Source organism: Neophocaena asiaeorientalis, unplaced genomic scaffold (assembly GCF_003031525.2).
Source record: "Neophocaena asiaeorientalis asiaeorientalis breed wild unplaced genomic scaffold, Neophocaena_asiaeorientalis_V1.1 scaffold7, whole genome shotgun sequence".
Taxonomy (NCBI): domain Eukaryota; kingdom Metazoa; phylum Chordata; class Mammalia; order Artiodactyla; family Phocoenidae; genus Neophocaena; species Neophocaena asiaeorientalis.
The window spans coordinates 24706827-24713145 of record NW_020185337.1 but is presented as its reverse complement, the minus strand read 5'-3'; positions in this window follow the sequence as shown (position 1 = coordinate 24713145).

Genomic DNA, 6319 nt, shown 5'->3' with positions numbered 1-6319 from the left:
ACCTTTGCCCCTTTGTCAAAAATCAGTTGATTTTTGCAGGTCTATTTCCGGTTTTTCTGTTGTGTTCCATTGGTCTATGTGTCTATTCTTCGCCTTGATGAATGTTGTTTTATAGTAAGCCTTAAAACTGGGTAAGGTGAGTCCTTCAACTTTGGTCATTTTTTATCAGAAGTGTTTTGCTTTTCCCTGTGAATTTTGGAATCAGACTGTCAATACCTACATAAAAGTTTGCTGAGATTTTGACTGGCATTGCACGGATTCAATAAAATAAGTGGGGAAACACTGACATCTTAAGATTGAGTCTTCTGATTTATGAACATGGTATTCCTCCCTATTTTACTTAGACATTTTCGATTTCTTGTATCAGAGTTTTTGCAGTTTTCTGCATACAGCTCTGGTATGTAGCCCTAAGTACTTCATTTGTTTTTATTGGCCATGCCTATTCTGAGGTATCTGTGTACATCTTTATGCAGATGTCCTGTGGGCAAGCCTGGAGGTCTGGGGCATTGTCTGGGTTGGAATTCAGGTTTGGTATCATCACATTTGTCATGAATGTCACATTTCCCAGGGACAGAAGAAATAGGGCTGAGGATTAAAAGTCATCTTAATTACTATCAAATGGTTAATTCTGGTTCTTGTTCTAAGTTTAAGAAGTAAACCAAGGAAGATCTGAGAACCCCGCAATGAGGGCTGAACACGTGTGCTTCGGCACCAGAGAGCATGTGTTTAGCTCCTGGCTCGGGGACCTCAAGTCGCAGCTCCACCTAATTGTAAAGCATGTACGGTAACAGTGGCCACCTCATAGGGTCACTGGAAAATTGATTACGACGGTGCATCTGGAGGACACAGAACAGTGCTTGGCATGGCGAGCACTCAATACCTGTCAGCCAGTTATTAGTCACATTAGTGAATTGCCAGGAGCCCATCTGGGGAAATCCCTTGGAAAAAACTTAATGGTCTTTGAGAGTCCTGGCATTGTTCGGTAATGACTATTGATCTTCACAAGAAAAGATGGGATTCACTGCTTGTGTTGATTTTTCTTGCACAATATAGGCCCAGGACTCAGTGTCCCCCTCCCAAGGGTGAACTGCATATGAGAAAGAATATATAGCATCTGAAATTCCCTGTTGAAAAGCTCTTTGTTTAGAAACCACGGCTGCTAGTGCCTTTTGATTCGTGTTTCCAACATTTCCCAAATTAAGCATGAGAGTTGTGACTGGATATTGCCATGGACTCGCAATTTCTTTCTGAAGGAAAACGAGGAAGGTGGTCAAAACTCATATCCTACTTCTTATCCCTCCCTACCACCAGTGGTTGCCTAGCCTTGTTCACAGAGGTTACTGACCCGGTTTAGTCTGTCTCCAGCTTTGCATGAGTTGGCCCAACCCTGGACCCAGAATCCTTCAAAAGAATCCCACTTCTGGAAATCGTGCAGTGACAACTGGATGGTCTGGACATTGTTTGGCACTTTGTTTGACCAGGGGTAGGGGTGGGGAGGAAGAATTGAAACCCTTTCAGAAAGTCTTTATTTTCTCCAATTCCCATTTCATTGTGTTTAAAAGAAAGGTCAAAGGAATATCTTGGCCAGCAAAAGGAATGCACCCTAATATTGACAGGTCCCAGGAAAGAGACTCACAGCGAAATTTGCATCTGACATAGTAGCGTAGACCGCAGATGTTTTACTCACACAAAGAGCTAAACAGGTGCTCTGCTGAGATCTCTGGTAGAATTATTGTCGGGAGAAAACCAATTGGCCTAGGACCCAGGGTCAGTGCTGCTGCTAGTATCTGTTCTGAAAATTCTGCAGTGCTTTTGTGCTCACAAATTGCCATAGATGTTGGTGTGTGTGTGTGTGTGTGTGTTTGTGTGTGTGTGTGTGTTTAAAATCACCATAGAGATAAGTGGGTGGAAGAAATGCTTCAAGTTAAGTTTGCACAGATTCTGCTCGGTTACCAGCTTGTAACCCTGCCGCTAACCTTGGGCGGAGACCATGGAGAGCTCCTGGAGCATCGTTCTTTGGCCCATGATGGGCCAGGTAAGGCACAGATTGATGTGATCTGAAAATCTGTTTAAAATATGCGAATTGCAACTGTCACAAACATACCACTTGGGAATGTAAATTGGTGGAGCCACTATGGAAAACAGTATGGAGGTTCCTTAAAAAAATAATAATCGCAGCAAGGAAGACCCAACACAGCCGAAAATAAATAAATAAAATAAATAAATTTATATATTAAAAAAACTAATAATAGAGCTACCATATGATACTGCAGTCCTACTCCTGGGAATATATCAGGAGAAAACTATAATTCAAAAAGAAACATGCACCCCCAATACTTATAGCAGCACTATTCACAATAGCCAAGGCATGGAAGCAACCTAAATGCCCATCAACAGATGAATGCATAAAGAAGATGTGGTACATATATACAGTGGGATATTACTCAGCCACAAAAAGAATGAAATAATGCCATTTGCAGCAACATGGATGGACCTAGAGATTATCATACTAAGTGAAGTAAGTCAGACAAAGACAAATACCATATGGTATCACTTATATGTGGAATCTAAAATAAGGCACAAATGAACGTATCTATAAAACAGACTCACAGACGTAGAGAATAGACTTGTGGTTGCCAAGGGGGAGGGGGTGGGAGACTTGGAGTTTGGGATTAGCAGATGTAAACTATTATATATAGAATGGATAAACAACAAGGTCCTACTGTATAGCACAAGGAACTATATTCAATATCCTGTGATAAACCATAGTGGAAAAGAATATGTATAACTGAATCACTTTGCTGTACAGCAGAAATTAACACATTGTAAATCAACTACACTTCAATAAAATACATTAAAAAAACATACCACTGTGAATTTTAGTCTGTAATTAAATAGGATCTCTGGTTCATTTAATTTTTGTATACATATTTTTTAGATTTAGTCGTTGGAGTGCTAGGTGCAGATTTACACATGTTCATATTTGGAATCAATAATTCTGACACAAAAATGGGACAATGAAAAAATGGGACAATAACACACAGATTAGTAGATGGCAATCATCCCTTGCTTTTTGAAATGGGCATAAACCTGGCAATAGATTCAATATTTGTAAGAGTCAATTCTGGTTTTTCATTTATTTGATAAAAGCAGAGATGCCATCAGACTTGGGTTTGATGCATCTGAGAAGCAGCTCCTATTCTGTCCTGTGGAGCGCAGACTTTCTTTCTGGAGACAGCAGCCCTGCCTAGCTCTGCCAGCACTCTTAGCCTTGTGAAAATACTGAGCATCCCCAGCTAGGAACCACTGCCCCAGGTAAAACATTATTTACCTTTGAGGCTCTGGGCTACTTGCTATAAGTAATTAAAGTTTATTTACTAAAATAGACTAAATAAAAGAACTATCTCTAAGTTCAAAATTATTGTATGTAAAGTCAATTAGGTCCATATATTTTTAACCTAAAATCTTTCTTTCCTAGAAATTTGAAGGGCCATACAAATATTCTTTGACTAAAGCTATTCCTTTAAGGGGAAGGGAGAGATGAGAAAGAGTATTTACTTTTTAAATTAAAAAAAAATTGTTTTTTGGCTGGACCGCACAGCTTGTACGTGGGGTCTCAGTTCCCCGACCAGGGATTGAACCCAGGCCCTCGGCAGTGAGAGTGCAGAGTCCTAACCACTGGGCCACCAGGGAATTCCTGAATATTACTTTTATAAATCCTGTTTTGAGTCATTGTCATAGTAATCTAGCAAGGAAAATATTTTTAAACTATATTTTACAAAGGTAGAAACTAACGTTCAGAGAGGTTAAGCTCTTTCCTCAAGGTCACAGAGCTCATGTCTATCAGAAAAGGCTTTCAAATTCAAGGTTGTGTGATAGTAGATTCTAAGGTTTTCCCACTATATCATATATTCCACTCTGCCCTTATAAAGCTGCATTTTATTGACTCCACTGGGAAAAAGATGACATTTTTTCCCCCTGCAGCAACGTGATAAAGTTCTGTTAGTCCAATCACTTCTATGCTACCTTCTGTGTCAACAGCCCCGTCCCTGACACACCCAACCAGGTGTGGGTGGAGTACTCTGAGTTTACTCGGTCTTTACCCTGACTTAATTACCTTTGGATTCTTACAGACAGCTACGATGCTACAGGCTCATTCCTCGTAGGTGAGGTAAGCATGAGACGGAACCAAACTCAGTCTTAAATGTCTTACCAGCACTTATCACTGGTCATACTTATAAGTAAAATGTTCATATAAGAAGAACACTGAGGATGGGCAGGGCCGTCGTGATGTGCCTCTCCAGGGCTCGGAAGGTTCTCTTCTGAGCTATAGCTCACCTATTATCTTTACTGCTTCTTGTATCAGATCCCAGCCAATGGTCAGAGTTTTTTTGCTTTTAGTTTTGTCTTGTTTTTTGCCATTTACTGGTGCTTTCCTCTTTCAGGTCTCTAACTTGATATATTCTTCATATTGAAGGTTTCCTCCTTCAACCCCCATAAAGGCAATGTGCTCCCCGCTCCCCCCCCTCCCCACTCCTGACTTCCCTCCTTTAAATTTTTGTGTTGCGAAATAACGCACCTCCTGATAGTTAAAACTAACATACAATGCAACAAAATAGCCTCCTTTTCCAAACGGGCCCTTAGTGCATGTTTCCCACGCCCTTGTTTGCCCTTCACTTCCTTTGCCTAATTTAGATTTGCAAGCTCAACACACAGACTCTCTGTCTTTGTTTATGTACATATGGTGTCTAGCACTAGTCTTAGGTTTAACAAATATTAAATAATCATGACTTCAGAATGATTGTTAGTATTGGTGTTTAAAAAAATCACAGCTGGTCAAGAATACCGCTTCCCCCCACCCCCACAGACCTTGTCTGATTTTGCAGCTCTTATAGCAGACAGCTGTATTATAGCACACTTGCTTTCCCCTTGAATACCACTTGGAGACCAGAGCTGGTGATAATTGTAGCTGCTTTTCTTCATTGGAACACATTTACGAATTCTGCACTGCATACCGGTGTGTTTGTGGATGTAATTTCAGTTGTATGCAACCACCTTAACATAACTGGAGAAACCCAGATACAATTTTATACAATGTTCCATTGTGCATGTTTGAAATGGAAGGTTTTTTTTTCTCTCTGCATAATTAATTTAAGCATTCATGATATCTAGCATGGGCTTTTAAAATCTATGCATTAAACACTCATTGACTGTGTAGTGGCAACTACATTGTTAGGTTTTGAACTGAAGTCCTTAATTTTACCTATTTTCAGGCTTAAAAAAAACAAACAAAAACACCCTGAATCTGCATACTTTACCTAAACCTTTTTAGAGGCCTCCTTAAAATTGGCAGACTGATTTTGCACTACAGTTCCACAGGGCGATTCATAAAAATAAATGCCAAACACTAGGCAACAACAGAAGGAATTGACAGTGGATCAAAAGTTTAACAACGCATTTCCTTTAAGAAATGTCAGCATCAGCTTTCTCACCATCAGGAAATAAAGAAGGCTGTGCTTTCCCACTGGTCCAATAGTTCAAATGCAAACACATCAGCAGAAGAAAGTGGTTATGTCAGGGTGCAGGATGCAATTGTGTAACCGGATAAAACAGTTTTATTTGTTAGCTCGAATATATATTTCTGACTTATATTTTTATTTAATTTTGTGGCCAAGGCAGAACCAAGGTCATAATATTGGTGAATTAGGAAAAAATGGTTTCTTCTTTTAGAATCAAGTCCAAAATATCTACACATCGAGATTTAGCATCGTTCTTACTCATGTGACAACATCCTCAGCTCTGAATTTATTAGGATTCCTATAAAATCAAACCTAAGAGTCTGAGTCTAATTGTGTATTCGATACACTTCATCTAACTTGTTTCATGAGCTCTCTGCTATGTATACACTGTCTCTCCCTGGGCTCTGTAACTGTATTCTCCACCAGGGACTCTGGAATGCTATTTGCAGGTAGATACAATATTTCCTAGTGGAGTGTGCTCTGTTGAAAGCGATACAGTGTCTAAACTATTGCCTTCCACTCTCCTGAGAGTCAAGTAACTGCAAAACAATGTGAATAAAAATTGTCTGGGAGGAGACCGATTCATGGGAGGAACACCTTTACTAGAACTCCACCCCTCTCAGCTCTAAACCTTGCTTTCAGACAGTTGTAACAGCTGGACAAGATGGTAACGAGAGGGATCTCTTGTCTTAGAACAGCGCAGATTGTTCTCAGACAAGAGATCCTAGTGCCCTGGCCATTCTCCTAGATGAGGTGAGTAAATGAGGCAAATGCCTGGCACAGAGTCAGCTCCCACAAGG